The sequence below is a fragment of the Ursus arctos genome, unplaced genomic scaffold (assembly GCF_023065955.2).
Source record: "Ursus arctos isolate Adak ecotype North America unplaced genomic scaffold, UrsArc2.0 scaffold_13, whole genome shotgun sequence".
In the NCBI taxonomy this organism is placed as follows: domain Eukaryota; kingdom Metazoa; phylum Chordata; class Mammalia; order Carnivora; family Ursidae; genus Ursus; species Ursus arctos.
The window spans coordinates 10,930,370-10,949,765 of record NW_026622797.1 but is presented as its reverse complement, the minus strand read 5'-3'; the positions used below and the strand labels follow the sequence as shown (position 1 = coordinate 10,949,765).

The window sequence follows — 19,396 nt, the reverse complement described above, 5'->3', positions numbered from 1 at the left end:
GGTTTGCTGGATAAAATATGGTCTCAAAACATGAGTCAGAGTCCCCTAGAAAGGCTGGAATTTCTAATAATTAAGTTTCCTTACTGCAATAAAAAAAACAAAAACAAAAAAAACCCCATGATCTCATCTCTCCCTATAAGCAGCTATGTTTTCCAGGGTAACAAAGCTCAAAATTTCTCTTAAAACGATTTTACTGGATGAGATAAAAGAAGGCTAATGCTCATCTGCATTTCCCTGCCTGACGTCATCATTACTGCTTGGTTATAATCTTTGAACAACTCCCTCCATTCAGGATTTGTTGACATTATTTAAGCTTACCAAAAAAAAATATTTTTAAAAGTCAAAGAGTTCAGAAACCAAGCCCCCTGCATGATGAAGGTTTTTATTACAACTGAAATGATGTGACTGATAACACTTCATCCCTTGGGATTACATGTCCAAAAGAGCAAATCCATACCTCAAATTGGCTCTTGAACTCTAGTCTATAAGAGACAAGCCAAAGTTTAATACAGAGGAGAAGCTTCAATATGGCCCAATCTCAGATACAGAAGTGAAGGATTGGCCTGGCCCTTCTGGAGAAAGCAGTTTGGGGGAAGAAGAGAAAAGGAATTATGGGTTTAGGAGCCTGTGGGGGGGGGGGGTACATGATTTAAGAAGCATATAGACATACCTCAGAGATACTATGGATTTGGTCCAGACCACCACAGTAAAGCAAGTATCTCAATAAAGCAAGTCAAATGAATTTTTTGTGTCCCTGTGCATAGAAAAATTATGTTTATACTATATACTATAATATGGTCTATTATAAGACTATTAAGTGTGCAATAGCATTATACCTAAAAAAATGTACATTTCTTAATTTAAAAATACTTCTGACTCTTCCTTTCATGAACAATTTCTCTGGAGCTTCTGATGCTATTTGACAGCATATAACCCACAGTAGAATTTCTTTCAAAGCTGGGGTCAGGAGGACCTGGGTGGCTCAGTTGGTTAAGTGTCTGACTCTTGGTTTGGCTCAGGTCATGATCTCGGCATCATGGGATTGAGCCCCACGTCAGGCTCCATGCTCAGCAGGGAGTCTGCTTAGGATTCTCTGTCTGCTGTTCCTCTCCCTCTCCCTCTCTCTCAAATAAGTCAACAAATCTTAAAAAAAAAAAAAAAAGGAAAAACAAAATTGGGGTCAATCCTCTCAAACCCTGCAACTCTTTATCAACTAAGTTTATATCATGCTCTAAACCCTTTGTTGCCATTTCAACAATCTTCACAGCATCTTCATCAGGTGGACTCCATCTCAAGAAACACTTCCTGTGCTCATCCATCAGAAGCAACCCCTCGTCCATCCAAGGCTTATCATGAGATGGCAGCCATTCAGTCTCATCTTTAGGCTCCACTTCTAATTCTAGTTCTCTTGCTGTTTCTACCACATCTGCAGCTACTTCCCCCACTGAAGCTTCGAGCCCCTCAATGTCATCTATGGGGGCTGGAATCAACTTCTTTCAAATTCTTGTTCATGTTGATATTTTAACCTCTTTCCATGAGTCACGAATGTTCTTAATGGCATCTAGAATGGTGAATCCAGAAGGTTTTCAATTTCCCTGCTCAGATTCCTCGAAGGAATCACTATCTATGGCAGCTATAGCCTTAAGAAATGTATTTCTTCAATAATAAGACTTGAAAGTCAAAATTACTCTCTGATCCGTGAACTGCAGAACGGATGTTGTGTTAGCAGGCATGAAAACGACAGTAATCTCATTGTCCATCTCCATCAGAGCTCTTGGGTGACCGGGTGCATTGTTAATGAGCAGTCATATTTTAAAAGAAATCTTTTTTGTCAAGCAGTAGATCCCAGCAGTGGGCTTGGAATATTCAGTAAACCATGTGGTGAACAGATGTGCCGCCATCCAGGCTTTGTTGTTCCATTTACAGAGCACAGGCAAAGGAGGCTTAGCATAATTCCTAATGGCCCTAGAATTTTTGGAATGGGAGATGAGCACTGGCTTCTACTTAAAGCCACCAGCATCAGCCCCTAACAAAAGAGTCAGCCTGTCATTTGAAGCTTGGAAGGCAGGCATTGACTTCTCTTCTCTAGCTATGAAAGTCCTGGATGGCATCTTCTTCCAACAGAAGGCTGTTCTGTCTACATGATAAATCTGTTGTTTAGTGTGCCACCTTCCCTGATTGTCTTAGCTGAATCTTCTGGAGAACTTGCTGCAGCTTCCACATCAGCACTTGCTGCTTCACCCTGCACTTGTGTGTTATGGAGACGGCTTCCTTCCTTAAACTTCATGAACCCACCTCTAGCTTTAGACTTCTCTTCTACAGCTTCCTCACCTCTCTCAGCCTTCACAGAGGTGAACAGAGTTAGGGCCTTGCTCTGGGCCAGCCTTTGGCTTAAGGGAATGTTGTGGCTGGTTTGATTTTCCACCCAGACCACTAAACCTTTCTCCATATCAGCAATAAGGCTGTTTTGCGTTTTTATCATTCATGTATTCACTGGAGTAGCATTTTCACTTCCTTCAAGAACTTTTCCTTTGCATTCACCATTCATTTGCTTTTGGCCTATCTAGGCTTTCAACATGCCTTCCTCATGCTTAATCCTTTCTAGCTTTTGACTTAAGGTGAGAGACGTGTGACTCTTTCTGTCACTTGAACATTTAGAGGCTACTATAGGGCTATTAATTGGCCTAATTTCAATATTATTGTGTCTCAGGAAATTGGGAAGCTCAAGCAAAGGAAGAAGGGTGGTAGCATGGCCAGTCAATGGAGCAGTCAAAACACATATATTTATTGTCTTATGGGGTGCATGTACTTCATGGCACCCCAAAACAGTCACAGTAGTAACATCAAAAAATCACGGATCACAGATCACCATAATAACTATAATAATGAAAAAGTCTGAAATATTGCAAGAATTACCAAAATGTGACACTGAGGCACAAAGTGAACAAATGTTATTAGAAAAATGGTGCTAATAAACACGCTTGAAAACAGGGTTGCAGGGCGCCTGGGTGGCACAGCCATTAAGCGTCTGCCTTCGGCTCAGGGCGTGTCCCCGGCATCATGGGATGGAGCCCCACATCGGGCTCCTCCGCTATGAGCCTGCTTCTTCCTCTCCCACTCCCCCTGCTTGTGTTCCCTCTCTCGCTGGCTGTCTCTATCTCTGTGGAATAAATAAATAAAATCTTTAAAAAAAAAAAAAGAAAACAGGGTTGCCACAAAACTTCAATTGGTTAAAAAAAAATGCAGTATCTGTGAAGGGAAATAAAGCAAAGCACAATAAAATGAGATATGCCTGTGTAAGATTTTAGAAGCTAATGCCCATGGTAGAAATGACCTGTAATTGGAGAGGCGGGGGTCAGGTGGGTAGTGATCAAGTAGATTGTGATTAAACCACTATAGGAGTTTCAGAAGTCCTGACAGTTCAGAAAAATCTAAAATAAAAAAGGTAAAAAAGAGCTCGAAAGACAGCCCCAAGAGTAGAGGAAGGAGGTAAGTGATTTCTATCACAGCCCAAGTAAATCTGTAGGGGCTTGGAACCAAGGGAAGGTACCCGTCTCCACTAGCAGGTCCCAGGATCATGAGTCTGCTCAGATGGTCCAGGGGCCCTGAGACGTGTGGCACAGGTGGAACTAAACATCGAGTTTGTTCCCCTTCAAGGAAAGATCCTGTTTTTCTAAAATGGGTTTGGAAGTGACTGAACTAGTAACAGGGCATTCATTCATTCATTCATTCATTCATTCATTCATTCATTCATGCATACATTCATTCATTCATTCATACAATTACCGAGCATCCACAACATACGATGAATTTGGTGGTCTCAAATGAGCCATTCCTCCTAGCTCTGTGGAGCCCTCCCAAATCGAATCTGGGCTCAGCCCTGTGGCTGGCTAGGGCCAGTAGGACAGGGGCAATTATGACATATGCAGAGGCTCCATAAGGCCTATCCTCAGAGCGCTCTCTTTTGGGAGTCCTGAGCTGCTATCTAAGATGTCTGCCTACCCTGATGGAGAAATCACATAGAGGAGGAGAGGCCCTGAGATGACATGGGGAGAGCTGAGGAGCCAGTCAAGAGGGAGAACTAGGGACCCAGAAGTCTGACCACACTGGAGCCCTACTCGCTGCAGCATCAGCACATGAGTGAAAAAGACGCCTCGGACATTCCAGCTTCCATGGACGTAAAGGAACAGATATGAGACTTTGGGAGGACCTTAGGAAGTGAGACCGAAACAAATGTTTGCCATCAGAGGACAGACTATAGTTGGCAGTCTCCAAAAATGGCCCCAGAATTCCTCTCCTCTGTGAGCACATGTGCCATTCCTCATACCAAGAAGTAGAGTTTAATTTCCCTCCCTTAAATGTGGCATAGCTCTATGATTGCTTTAACTAATAGAAAGAAGCATAAGTGACATTCTGGGGCTGCCAAGCCCCGTTTTAAAGGAATTTTCAGCTTCTCCTTTCTCCTTAGAAAGTTTACTCTTGGGACACCCCTCTCCGAGCCCAGTTTCCACACTGGACATTCAAGTCACGTGAAGAAGATACCTAGAAGGGAACCATGAGAATAGGACCAAAGCCTACAGCTAAGACCCCAGCCGGCAGCCATCATAAACTGCCCACCTTGCAAATGAGTCATCCCAGCCAAAACAGCCCCAAATGACTGCAGATCCCGCCAACATCACGAGACATAGAAGTACCACCTGGCTGAGCTCAGTCAACCCGGAGAACTGTGATAAATAATAATTGGTGTTATTTTAAGCAGCTAGATTGTGGGGTGGTTTGCTGTGCAGCTTTGTGTCTCCAAAATCATGACAGATAATAATCTTGGGATTCAGGAATAGAAATTTTGAATTCCTGGGAATTAGAAGTTACTTAAATATTTCCACAGTCTTCATAAATTTTACTCATTATTATGGATAGCTTTAAAAGTTTTAATAAATAAGAAATATCACATTTAGTAGTATTTTCAAAGAGCTAAGGCCTATAGAGAATATCCAAACACTGGAAAATGTCAGCAAATACTATTGGGTAGTATTCAAATAAATGTAGCATTTAGATCTCATAGCAAGGACTAACAGAATCATATGTCTAAATAGCCTATTTAAGGGCTTATTCTGCTTCCAAAACATGTTATTCTTTTTTTTAATAATAATTTTTTATTATATTACATTAGTCACCATACAGTACATCCCTAGTTTTTTATATAAAGTTCCATGATTCATTACTTGCGTACAACACCCAGTGCACCATGGGATTTGTATGAAACATACTATGCACATAAACATTTATATTTATTTTCAATAAAGATTCACGCTTTGAAGCAGACAGAGCCACAAACACACACTTAAAACACGGCAGCAGCTGACAAAGGATGACTGATTAGACTGTGACCAATTTTCTCATATCTGTTCCCATCCTCATTCCTATAAATGTTGACCTTCATATTTGACTCCATGTATCAATATTTTCTGTTCTTGCTTTCTACTTGACCTCAATGGATGCCTTAGAACCAGTAACTGTCTATGTTGTATTAAGTGTTAATTCTTACAAAAGTATATATTTTATCCAATTTTCCCGATTTTGTAACTGATTTTTCTTAGGATTCACAATTCAGAAAAACACACAAATTTCCCAAGAAATGCTAAGGAAGAATTCCCACATGGAATCACTAGCAGTAATAGATGACAACATCCACAATCAGCCTGAGTGTCTAGGTACTCAAACTGGTAACAAAAACAAACATGGTTCCTCCAGGCACAGAGCTTACAATCGGGTAAAGGAAGGGAATACTACACACATGAGCAGAGACATAACCACGTGATCACAAATCACCATGAGCCCCACACTGCCACTGTCCAGGCAAAGATGGGAAGCCGCCAAAGGAAAGGAAAAGGTGGATTCTACTCAGACAATCTTGAAGAGAAGCCAACGAATCTTTGTACCATTGGCGTAGTGACTACAAAGTAACCCAGAGAAGCAACAATGTGAACTCAGTCAAGAAGACATTTTGGTTGGGGAGTCATTCTTATAAGGGTCACTTTGTCATGAAGAACAGAAGTATGGCCACCACCCTATGCCAGCTGGAGTCAGGATTTCCAGGCCACTGCTGCCTTCCTCCCAGGTGAAGGGGACGCCCAGGAAAGTACTACAGTGAATCCTTTTTTTACAGTGTCACTATATTTCCTCATGATTTTCATCTTTTTCTTCAGGCCCATTACTTTTTCTCTATGGGTATAATGCAGATCACAATTAATGCTACATTTTTGTAATTTGTGGTCATTTCTCATAAATCTTCAACAAGTATCTCTGTTGATGCTAGCAATTAGTCTAGAAGGAAAGAGAAGTTTCTTATTAGGCTTCTAACAAGCATATAACACCTTCCTTAGAGACTCAGTTCACCAAGTTAGTCTCAAAGATACTATTCATTCTACCACTTGGATACTTCCTGAGTCAATGACCCACCTGATAATAAACATGGCACCTCTGTAATCCAACCCCTGAGATCTTGACAAGGTTCTACCATGTGAACTCTCCTAGGCCTTTGCTGTAGGTTTAATTATGTCTGATTATAACATGTGATAAGAAAACAACCTGGTTAATTTAAGAGTTCTATCAGTTTATACTTTCCTGTTACTTAGAAAAATCCCCTTATGCCACCAGATAATTTCCCATAGGCAAAGAGGACACACTTAATAGTGACCAGAGCAGGACTTAACAGCTTTAGACCTTCCTGTTGCGAAGACTCGCTCTCTCCTCATAAAATGCTACATGATACCCACCAAAAACCACCACTTAAGACTAATTTCAAGAATGCCAAGATGTAAGTTGGATTGATATGAGAAAAATGAATAAGAGGAAGAGAAGGAGAAGCACAGAGAGAATTAAGGTGATGGATTTTTTTTTTCAACAATGGCTAGGGAATCTGACTCAACTAACGTTTACATGTTTTGAGAAGCTAGCATGGCTCTATGAAATCCTCTCAAAGATCTGACATAGCTAATGAAAATACCTTAGGCTTATATAATGAATTAGTTTCCAAGAATGCCAGGCAAGGCACAGCTGATCCTCATAACATCTCAGTGTGGTAGAGGAAGAAAGTAGAAATGAGAAATGAGTTGGTAACTAAGGAGCTTGCCTGAGGACACACAGCATCATCAGAGGTTTGGTGTTCAGCTCACATTTTGTGATCTTCAATGCCACGTGCAATTCTCCCAGCACACAGCTCCCCGAAACAGTGGCTCAGAACAAAGAATTAGTTCATCCCTTCACTTAACTCCAAATAATCACATGGGCTTGGGGCTTGAGGAAGCCCCTTCCATTGCCTCTCCTGACCCAGCCTCAGAACATTAACCATGAACAGAGGAGAGCCCGAGAGTGAACTCAGGGGAGACTTTCAGGGAATCGGTTTATTTGGAACTTAACCAGATGAATTTCAATCTCAATTAGACTTCTTAAAACACAATTAAAATTTTTATGGGTTATTTGATCCTCACACCTCATAAATTAAATGGAATAAATTTTTACCTACCTAACTCCTCCTGGTAAAAAATTGGCAAGGGTGAGAAAAGGGGTTTCCAAGATATTTGGCATGAATTTCCCTCAGGGAAAGCCCTGCAGAGCCTCGTTCCCAACACAGAGGTACAAGCCAGGGTGGACCGGTCCACACAGCATCCTTGTTGAGGCCAGAAGGGAAACAGCACACCTATGCTTATTATAACCCTGTCCACCCCTTAGGACATCATAGGCTAATACAGTTTTGTGCAAATGTATAAAAAAGAGTGTTGGTCATGTTTTGCAAATCCTTCCTGATATTCCATATTACCGTCAAGTAGCCATCTTCCCCCAACTGACCCTTCCCTTTCCACACTTCTTAAACTTGGGCTTTTCAGCTCAACCAGGCCCATCTATTAGCTGTTCCTCTACAAGATACCAAGATGCCTTAGGCAAGCCATGTCACAAATATTCCTCCTCCCACAATCAACTACATAATTTGTAGGGTCCACAGCAAAATTAAAATGTGGGTCCCCTTGTCCAAAAATGATTAAGAATTTGGGGCACCTGGGTAGCTGAGTCAATCAAACATCTGACTCCTGATTTCAGCTCAGGTCATGATCTCAGGGTTGTGAGATCAAGCCTTGTGTCATGCTCCGTGCTTGGAGTGGAGTCTGCTTAAGATTCGCTCTCTCCCTCTGTCCCTACCCGCCCTCTGCCCCTCACTCTCACCCTAAAATAAATAAATAAATCTTTTTTAAAAATGATTAAGAGTTTAACATGCAACAGTAGAGCACTAAGCCAAGCTTGGGGCCCTTCTAAGTAAGGCCTTGTGTGACTGCCTAGGTCACATGCCCAAGAAGCCTACTCTGCTTGCCTCCCCTACCGTTAGAGATAAGAACGTGCCCATCTAGCAAGCTAAACCCAAATTCCATTGAGCCAGAGTACATGGGGTGATATGTTGATCTTTGTATTTATGTATTTTCTTGCCAACAGGACTAAAAAATCTTCTAAAATAACCCTGCTTTTTTATTTTTAATACCTCAATAGTACCTAAACCAATGCTCTCTATATAGTATTAATAAAATGATTGTTTTCTAAACAAAACTTCAGAACAATTGTGAGCACACTTCACCTCAACAGAGTTCCTGTGCTTGACTCCGACTCAAGTGGCAACACCACCCCCTTAGGAAGTGGTGTCATATAACGTGGAATCTTCAGGAAAGCTCCAGGAAAGGTTAGGGCCAAGGGATGAGGGCATGTTGCAAATATGCCTGCACCTAAACTCCATTTACAAGGTCTACAGAAAGTATAGTCCCTGTCAGGAAGCCCACCTTCGACCTTGTTTGAATCTGACTCCAGAGCCGTAGAGTGAGAGACAGGGATGGGGTCAGTGAACTGACAATATGGCTCCTCAGAGGCCAGGTGCAATGCACGAGGGGTGGGGGGATATATCCACAAAGTGTCTCACTTTTAAAGCCCATGCTCATCCTTGTTGTCACGGGCTATAACTTTCTTGTTGAACTACATAGCCAGGTCTCATCAGGATGTATGTTTGTATGCTGATGTCAATCATTTCTTTTTTGTGTCCCTCGCTGGCTGCTGCCCACAGGGTAGAGGTGATTCTTGTTCCCTGCTCTATTGATGTTGGTTATTTTTATGATATTATTTTTCCCTCATGCTTTGATACCTATCAAGGTCTCACATCTACAGTGAGCAGGGGGTTATCCAAGAATCAAGGGCAGAGTTCATACAGTTGGAAGAATGTTGGTGGGAGCAGATGCGATTTATCTCAAAGAGATTTGCCACCATCCATCATTCTTGGAATAACAGCGTTCTTGCATCCAACCTCACCCTTCATAGAAAGATAACCACATGCTTTGCAAACACTGATTCATTCATCCTCCATCACAAGTGAGTTCCATTTTAACTCTTTATGTCTCTGTTTGGCCTTAAGAGAAACAATTAGTAAGATACCTTGTTTTTCTGACGGTGACCTCCCTTGACATCCTTCATTATCCAATATGCAAATGAGAACAAGGAAGTCTCTGAACGCCTAAAGTAAATGCACCAAAGCCCTGACACTTTGTTCATAGAGGAAGCCCTCCCTTGAAAGCTGATTACTCTTATTTTAAACACTATTCCAACAAGGTTGAATATCTAGTTTCACAGCCAACAAAAGATGAAGGTCTGTAATGGCAGGAAGGAGAGAGGGGACAGGCAGACAAAGTGACAGCAAACATAATAGAGTCCTGGGGGCAGGGCACAGTTTATCATCTCCCAGAATCCCATGCACACCCACCCCTTCAGACACCCTGAGGTCCCATTCAGGCAATGTCCTTTCACAGCCACCTACCTTTGTGCATGCTGGGCTTGGGACTTGGGATGTTCACTCCCAGGGTCTCTGGGTATCAACCACCTACTTATCTTTCAAAACCCAACCCAAATGTCCCCTTCTATGTGAAACCTTCCCATTACATGTTTGCCCACCTGCACCAATGAATTAAACGTAGATCTGAATGTATGTGTCTACTTCTCTGGCCAAACTCAGCAGTTCCTAATGGCAGAGATCATTTTGAGCATATCATCATATCCATGCTCCCCCAAACACAGCAAGTGCTTAATCAATCTTTGCTCAAACAAAGAAAGAGTTACCTATGGAAAGTAGACAGACTAAAAGAGTATGGCAAACGAGTCCCCGGAATTATCTCCCTGAAATACAGCCACTAGACTGAATGACAACCACAGTGATTACAGTAAATTATTTAGAAAAGGTTAAGATACGTAGCATATCCTTTATGATGAAAGGCAAGTAAGTTGTGTATATCCTTAGAAGACTTTGGTAGTAACTATAGAAAAGTCATTATTTGAAACACCTCACCTGAGTTAATATTTAATAGGTGGGAAGCTCCTATCAACATCATTTACTCAGTGTTTGAATCAAAAGGAATTGAGATTTCTAAGACAGGACCTCTGACCCATACCTCAAGCTCTCCTTCCCTCTCAGCCCTAGCAGAGACCGGGTAGGAAGCATCTCGTCACCTCCCCAGAGATGGACTACAGGTCCATCCCTCCCCTGCTTAAGTAACAGATGAGATGAACTGCAGGCAAATGTATCCATCAAAACAGGTGGCAGCTGCCAACGAAAGAAGTTTTCTACTCCCGGGGTGAAGCGATTTTGTTCTTTCTTCTTCTGGCACAGGTTTGTTTACTGTTCAGCCCTATTAAAAGATATGGTGCTCTCAAATATTTATTAATAACCCTAACACCTAGTTAAATAAATAAGCCATTTATGATCTACTTTTCGAAAGGGAAGCTGCGGAGCAGGGGGTGGGGGATGAGAGAAACACATGAATGTCTCTGCCCCTGCCACTTCCACTTCACCCCTTCACATCGAACTGTACAACATGACACGTTTAAAATTCAACCCTAACCACACCGGGAAGAGACAGCACATTGTAAAATAATAAATTCAGTATCTTTAGGGGAGGTGACAAAACCCATGTTTCACATTTTCTGGGCATCTTCCAGGAGCCCAACACCACCATTCCCTATCTCTGAGATCATTTCAATTCAGCAGTAAGTCTGTCTTTCAAAAAGAGATACAAATATTGCTCCTGATGCCCATTCAAGTAAAGATCCTAGTTAAAACTGTCAAAAGGAGTCACCTTGCGCTGACCACATGACTTTACGTCAGTCACCTCCAGTTCTATCCCTTTACCTGTTGACCCTGATTTCCATGGTCCCGAAGCAAGGGGGATGAGTAGAGAAAGTGGCCATCCAGAGCCGGGGAAACAGCACCTCTGGTGACGTCCCCAGCATACACTTCCTATCCTCAATGACGTCCAAGGTTAAAATAGCCTTTTTTTCCCCCAAAGTCACAGCCCTAGGCAGATTCATGGCAGCTCTGCAAAGCACACTCCAGTTTGAAAATCTGCCCACTGCCACCACTTTACACAGAAGAATTGCTTTCATCTCCAGTAAATCATCAGACCCAAAGAAAGTCATGCCAGGCTGTAGAAAAGCCAACCTGGGCTGACTGCATTTATAAAGAGAAGAGCACCAGGACGCCCAGTTTAAAGAGAACAGCTAAGGCTGTGAGAAGTGGGGTCAGAGCATCTCAATGGGGTCATATCAAGACCTAGGTGCTCCGTAGATGCCCTGCATTCGCCCCCAATATCACTGCAGTGAGAGCCCAAGGAAGGGCCTGCAGTGAGGGGCCTGGACAGATGGTACAGACAGTGCTGGGCGAAAACACTTAAAGCTATGATGGTCATTCCCAGAGCTATCTAAATGTAAGGAAAATCGTATTTTAGTAAAGAATAAAAAACACAATGATCAAAACCTTTTCATTCAAATTCTATGACCAGGAAACCACGAAGACGAGAAGAACAGAGAAAAGTCATCTGTAATCCCCACATTTACACCATAGCCTGAAACAAAATAGAATGAGAATATTCTATCAAATGTAGCTTATGGGGTCCCAGATGGCAAACGAGGTTATAATTGTCCCTAAAACAAGAGGGTAGAATTCATAGACTTGCTCTTTGGATGTTCTCTGGTCTCTTTCTCTAGGGACTGGCTGATACTGGCAAGCAGGAGTGTCTTCAAATAATAGAACTGTTCAAGTTTTGTTTTGTTTGTTAGATTTGAAAGGAAGTTTAGAGCTGGCCTAGTCCAAAGGCCCCATGTGCAGATCAGCTGGGAGTTTGCTCTCACACTTGCCCTCCAGTCTTCACCGGGCATCCTGGCCAACAGGCTCCCAGTGGGTATTAGCCAGTGAAAAGCTCTTGCTTGGACATTGGAAAGCACGAAGAAAGGAAAAGCCAGAGTCCTGCCCCACCCCTCCTATGCAGGAGGTCCTTACAGTGACCGCGTCTCCTCTGAGGCTGTAGGCCCAGACAGCACCCCTCTCCATGACCCTAGCTCTCCAAGGCAGCCCTGCTGTAGTTTTAGCATTGGCCGCAATGGCAATGGTTTCTGGGACCCAAACACCTGCTTTTCCCTTTGTCCCTCCAGTCCTGGGGGAGATGCTTTTTTTTTTTCCATTCTCATCTCCGGATAGCCTTGTTGGCCAATGTTACCAACCCCCTGTATTAAATCCCCCTGTCTAGACTACTTAGAATGGTTTTCAACTCTCTGGCTCAACCCTGACTGATATCTTAATATATAAATGCTCTCTACAATATTTCTCTCTCGGTAGTTTCCTATGCTTTGCTTAAATGCTTGCAAGAACTTGGAATTCATTGCCCCTCACAAAGCTTCCCAGTCCTCACAGATTGGTTTAAAAATTCTTCCCTATGCTGCCAAAGTACATCTCCCACTTACTACTAGTCCCTAAGCTTCAGACGGGCAACTTCGCGCATCCTGAAGCATCATAACCCACCGGTTGTAACCCCCAGGCAAAGGCAAGGTTGGCGTTGAGTTTGCGGTCTGATTTGAAGAGCAATTAGAAATCTTAAGGAACCAGGGTGTGCTGAGTTGTGCCAATCAGGGCTTTGGTCACTATCTGTCTACCTATTAGGCTCATGTCCCCGTGCTGTTGGTCTTTTTTTTTTTTCTCCTAACATCTGGGGGTGCGGTCTTAACTGCCCCTTGCCCATGATACTGACACATGCTTTTGTGGTTGTCTTATTTTAGGACGTTTTGCAGAAGTCATTTCTGCAAAGGCTATAGAGCAGAATGTCAGTGTGGTCCCCTCCCAGCTGCAGAAAAGGATGTCAGTGCTATTTTATTTTAACTGTCCTGACTCTGTGCTTTCTTGTTGGGGACCCTGGCCCTGACTACCTACCTAAGAAGAAACTAAAAAGGGGGGGGAGGGGAATACACGGGTTTCACCTCCTCAGAAAAACCCCTAAACTTAGAAACTACAGGGGCAACCGACTCAGGTCCCCTCCCTCTCCAGGAGCTTTGTCCTCTTGTTCAGTAAACTTTCCTTTGCTGCCCACCACCCTTCGTCCAGTCTACCTCTTTGTCCTTCGAAGCGGCGTGAGCAAGAACCATGGGCACTAAGGAGACACAAATCCGGTAGCACCACGATGGTGAACATTCAACATCACGAAGGATCTGTAGATTTATCAAAGATTGTCGGTTTAAATATGGACTAGACAATCATTTGGTGGTGCTGGTATTTCAGTCAACAAGCTACCTGTGAGGACTTAAGCTGGACTAGCTTCTAAGCCTGTGTAAAGCGAAGGTACTGGGTTTTTCCAGTCATAGATACATGAATGACAGTGCTATGATGTCGAATACAGTGTTCATTAGATATATTCTTATCTGTGTTTGTGCGACCAAGAAAATCTAAATGAATGTATTTCTTGAGAAAAAAATAATAAAGAATAAAAAAAAGAAGAGCAATTAGAAAGTCCCTCCTGAAATTCCAGCATCTCTGATTCATTTCTTCAGGTTAAATAAACACTTATACCTTCAAGTGTGCATTCTATAAAAATACCACATTAGCAGGGAAATCCATGAAGTCACCATCCTTTACCAAAGCCTTCAGAGGAATGTATCCTATTTCTTTCCTCACAACTGTTCGTTGAGAGCCTGGCCCTTTGGAAAAGGGTCTGGATGAAGTAAGGGCTCTGAGTGCAATGGTTGGGGAGCAGCCGGGAGTCCTTGGGTCAGGCAGCCTGGGAAAGGGGCCCAGGCAGGGGCTCTGAGCTGCCAAAGAGAAGTAAAGTCCCTGGAAAGACAGAAACAGGGAAAGCAGAGGAGAGAGGCCCCTTCCAACAGTGTTGCGCAGGGCTGGCCTGCCCGAACTTGTCTCTGCCTCTCTCCCAGGCTTGCCTCTTGCCCTTTTTGCTTCTGGATGCCGGCAAACAGAAGCTGCAGGGCCACGCTCACCTTCACTCTAACTAATAAAAAGAAGGGAAATGCCAACAAAATTATTATTTGCATTTATATGTGCAGTTCCTGCAAGTTTCTGTATATTTCATTGGTAAGCACTGCAGGACATGAAAAGTGGAGCTCGAGAAGATATTTTATCCAGCTGCCCTCTTCCCAGAAAGTAAACAGATAATAAAATAAATCTAATCAGCATTCCTTTTCATTTAGCTGAAATTAAATTTTACTCATCATGGGTAAGTGGCTAATTACATGTTTAGTGTAAAGAAAATTCCAGGGACATTACCTTATTTACTTTCTTCTTGCGTCAATAGAGGAGAGGACATCGGCATTCAGATGTAGGTAGGAGCAGCTGGCTGCCGTGCCCACTTACCTTCTACGGCCTGAATTCAGAGGAAAACAAAGCAAACAGTAGAGACACTGGAATTAAATTGCCTTCCACCCCAAATCCAGGCAATCTGCCCATTGATTTATGGCAACTGGAAGTGCTGAGGAAATTGCTTTCCGAACGGATGGATCCCTGAGCGCCAAGAGCTTGAGGGGGAAAAAAAAGGCCAAAATTTCTTGAGCGGTTCCTATGCCATAGGCATTTCTCATGGTAAGATTCTTCATCACAACCCAGGAGGCAAGTGTGATGTTTTTATGCCCCTTTTGCAGGGGTAGAAACCAAAGTTTAGGGAGCAAGGAACCCGAATCTGCCTGACGTCGAAGGTCATACTTCTAACTGTGGCACTGCCTCTGTGGCAAAGGGGGCTCCTTCCCCACACGTCACAGCTGCCACGTGTAGAACCCGAGAGGGACTCAGGTCCCTCTGTCGGTCATGAAAGTTTCCCTTCAAGGAAACTCCAACGGGTGAACGTAAGCGCAGCACCGGTCATCTCTCACCTGCTCCGGCTTCCTCGCTTGGCTTTGTCCCAAGAACACGTCTGGCTCCGAAGCCACCTTTTGGGTGACAGACCTCCCATCTGGTGGCTTGTTTCTCAGCGCTATGTCGCTCTGCTAAGCTTTCCAATCTGGAAGCCGCGGTTGTATACAGCGCACTGGCAGAGAGAACACTTTCTGCAAAGTGCTTAAGGAACGGAGCAGACTGTACAATTCACAGGCTTGTTAATGAGAGCTGTATGTTTAATTCCCCACACTCTGAGCAAGACCTGGGGGTATTCGTTTTTAACTCAGGAAAAACATAAATGCAAATAATTCCATACAAATAGAACTGTCCTGAATTAGTAATGCTCAAATGAGTCTATGCACAATTATTCCAGCTCCTGATCATTACTAATGGAAGCTTATGTGTATGTCATTACATTTTACTTATAACACACTCCAAACAAATGTGCTCCGTCTCTGAAAAGGGGACTTGTTTAGTCCCTTTTTTTCCCCGAGTTTTCTACATCCTGAGCCATTGTCAACATCCTACCAGGTTATAAATTCAATTTATTTTCTTCTATGGCTGTTTTGAATTTTATCTGGAGATGTTGTTAAATAAAATCTGCTTAAACCTAAAGACCTGAAGTTTGTCACATGGAACCTCTAGATAATAAATAAAAAGAAACAAGTCAAATCACTCTGTCTAGGTGATGTCTGCAAATCAGAAAGGGAAGCATTTTCCTTCATTATGTCAAGTTCATCACTAAAGTTATTGCTCAGCAATAAATGTTGCCATCAAAACACACCCCCAAATAGCTTCTCCCAGATTTGACAAAGAAGACAGAGGATATGACACTTTTATCTAACCTGGGGGATACTAAACATGGTAACAAAAGTCATCTTCCAATGATTCAGATGGTTCCAAACACACTAGCTACCTGGTTCTCTCCTTGGTATGTTCCTGGAGGTCAAGCAGGGACACGGGAATGAAAGGGACCCAGTGCCACTTAAACTCAGACCGCAAGACAACAATAGCTGGACCTTATTGGAAATTGTATTCTTGTGAATGACTTACCCCAAGGGGAGAAGCTGGGTGGTGGGGGTACTGGGTTTGGTACCTATCCAAACTGACACTGCAATTTCAGAGATTCCACCAAAATATATTTCACATCATGTGGCCTGAGACCACAAAATCTGGTATAGAAATTCGGGTGCAGCGGACGACGATCCATGCGAATTTCCTGTGAATTTCTGTTCTCACGCTGCCAGGATTCTTTCCTTATGCCCGACGGCACCCGTTCTTGCCTGTAAATTAGCATGCAAAATTTACCACACCTTCCCGAAAGACAGAAGGTAGGCTTTGCGTTTCTTTGATTTGTGCAAACCAGTTATGATTTAATATTTAATGAAAACATAGGTCATCTATTTTCCCCTTTACTTGTCATTCTTGATTCATAGGCCACCTTCTTATCCGTTCCACCCCGCACGCTCTCCTTTTATCTGGGTCGGCACACTTACTCCTCTCCCATGACCGATGTCTCCATTTTTCTCCCCTCCCCTCCGTCTCCTTGATTTTCCCATCTGAACAAAAGAAATAAGTTGCCCTATTGTTTACTAGTTCTTAGAAATCTTGTGCCCCTTTAAAAGCTTCCCTTGTTTAGTGTTTGGAAATTTTGCAAGAGACAAATTTGGGAAAGCCACGACCCCATATGCAATATTCTCCCGAGTTTAAATATGTCCCAGTGATCTAGCATCTGCCAGAAATGAGCCCCTCAACACAAGAATTCGAGGTTCCCAAGCCCTAGGAATTGGTAACGGCTTGACAAATCAAATTACAGGACTTCTCCGATAACCATGAGTACGTGTTCCTAAATCTCTTCACGTTATGGAATTTCACGCAGTAAAAATAACCAGTGACAGCAGGTGCTGCCCGTGCCTTAACCGTAGCCCTCACACCCATCAGTTGGTTGCGTGTGGGCCAGACTTACCACAACCAGCCCCGTGATGTTAGTCCTTGGGCTGCAGGTCTCTCCGGCCTCTGGAGCCTTCCTCGCCTGTCCATATAGAGGACCAGGAATGCAGGGGAATTAAAACCTCCCAGGAGCGGCTCTGACCAACGTCTAACAGGAGTCAGGGTATTAATGCCCCAGCCCCTTTGCTCCTCAGGCAGGAGAACTCAGGAGCGTGTGTTTTGCACTGGCTCCTTGAGTTTCCCCAAGGGGATTATGTTGCAGTGGCCCACAGATGTAACTGTCCCCAGACACCTTTGTCAGCTGGCTTCTCTTCCCTGTCTCATTTCCCTGCTTCCTTTCAGTATTTCCTTCACCTTTCAATTCAACTACCTGCACTTGACCTCTTGCCTCACGGTCTTCTTCTTGGGAACCCCCCAAAACACCCAGGGCTCTGGAACAATGGGGCTGGGCCAGGTACTCAAACCTTTGAGGTTTCCTAAATAATACACTACCAAGCAGACAAAGAAGAAAGGGAAACAATAGAACAATTAAAATGCTACCACAGCGGTAAACATTTTAGATTCTTTTAAATTTTAAAAAAATTTTTAAAATAATGTATTATTTGGCACATTACCTTGACAAATTGCATAAATTTTGTTTAGTGGAAGTAGGTATGTGAGCTGTCCTGGCTCTTGAATTATGAGGAAGAGCTGGAAGAAGGCCATTCTAATTTGTAAGATGAAACGTTGCGACAGCAGAGGTGGACAGCTATGGCTCTTCCTTCCATAGTTCGTTCTTCTACACCGCCTTCAATTAGAAATCCAGCTCCTGCGTTTGGCCGGGTCCCTCTTTTTGTGACACAAAGTGCTGGCTTGTTGCATTTGCATTTGTAATTTGGCATTGGATCATCATCTTCACTCCACGGAAGGTGCTTTTAAAACACATTTAGGGGGTACCTGGGTGGCTCATTCAGTTAAGCATCCAACTCTTGATCTCAGTTCAGGTCTTCATCTCAGGGTTGTGGGTTCAAGTGGGTTTATTTCAAAAAATAAATAAATAAATGAAAATAAAACATTAAAAGTAGCTGATATGTGCCACCCAAGTTATTTTAAGAGTGAGAATTTAATACAAGGGATGGGTTAAGCAGGTGATGGATGACTGAAAAGGCAAAGGGGAAACTGAGGTAACTTCCGGAAGCAGCCACCCTTCCTAGGGCTAAGCTGGAAAAAGAAATGAAGCAGGAGCATCATGTGGTGGGACCAGACCTCTGGGAAGAGGTAGAGTGACTAACCATCCTGATTTCTCCAGGACACAAACTTTAAGTGCTAAAACCAGGAGCATCCCAGGAAAACCTGATGCTTGGTCATCCTAGGGGAAGGAATGATGTCTGGCTGGTGGTGACGCCTCAGGCACTTAGAGAAGGAATTCCTGCCCCACTACCCCCAGCTTACCTTCCGGGAGCTGGAACTCAGATCTCTGATCAGGAAGAATGTGGTAGCTGTGAACTGGTAAAATGGGTCAGGGGCCAGGAGAGCAAGGAGACTGGAGACTAGAAGCCCCTGTTGTCTGCAAATGCATCCCTAGCCCCTTCCATCAGCGGGGCCTGCCAAGGAGCAGCTGCCAAAGAGCAAAGTGGAGATGTGGTCTGCTTTACCAGCAAAGCCCAAACGGTGGATCTGGAGCTGAAAGTAATAGTAACAACCAGACAACTAGTCAACACACCCACCATGATGGGTTCCCCTGAGCTTTCATTTCTACCCCCCTCTCTTTTTCTAGCATTGTCTCTGATGAGGACTCCTTTAGACCTACTAAGGTCTAGACCTATGAATGCTTTCTCCTTCTTGCATTGTTTAAAGCATTTTGTTATTTTCAGTTTCTCCTCAATATCTAAGGTCCTCCTTTTATGCTCACTACTTGAATTTTTATAACCAGGACACTTATTCGTGTTTCTGATTACTGTATTAAATAATCTGATCAACAAAACATGCACACAGGAGAAGAGCATGAGACACTCTCACTGGAACATGTAGGCAGGTGACCGGGGACACGAGAGTGGATAAGGTGCGTGTTGTGTGGGCGGGGCTCCTCTGCACGTTAGTGCAATGAGTTGCACGCCATTTTTCATCCTCACGTGCTGTCTCTTGGTAGTGCAAAGCTCTGTTACCTTGTGGCACAAAAAATCTTATTTGAGCAGACATGATGTTGCGTTTTGGTGACTTAATTGTCCCATGTGTCTGACCCAG

At 43.4% G+C, this 19,396-nt stretch overlaps 1 long non-coding RNA gene across 1 annotated transcript in view; it reads right to left on the bottom strand.

Moving 5' to 3' along the window:
• The window catches only part of LOC113259589 (uncharacterized), a 60,954-nt gene extending 41,904 nt beyond the window's left edge, over nt 1–19,050 (bottom strand). Inside the window, exons 1-2 of the long non-coding RNA XR_008958916.1 lie at nt 17,788–19,050; nt 13,456–16,506 (exon numbers count right to left, since the gene is read on the bottom strand). This is a non-coding gene — a long non-coding RNA (uncharacterized LOC113259589). The remainder of the gene's footprint in view (nt 1–13,455; nt 16,507–17,787) is intronic.
• Between the last annotated feature and the right edge of the window lie 346 nt (nt 19,051–19,396).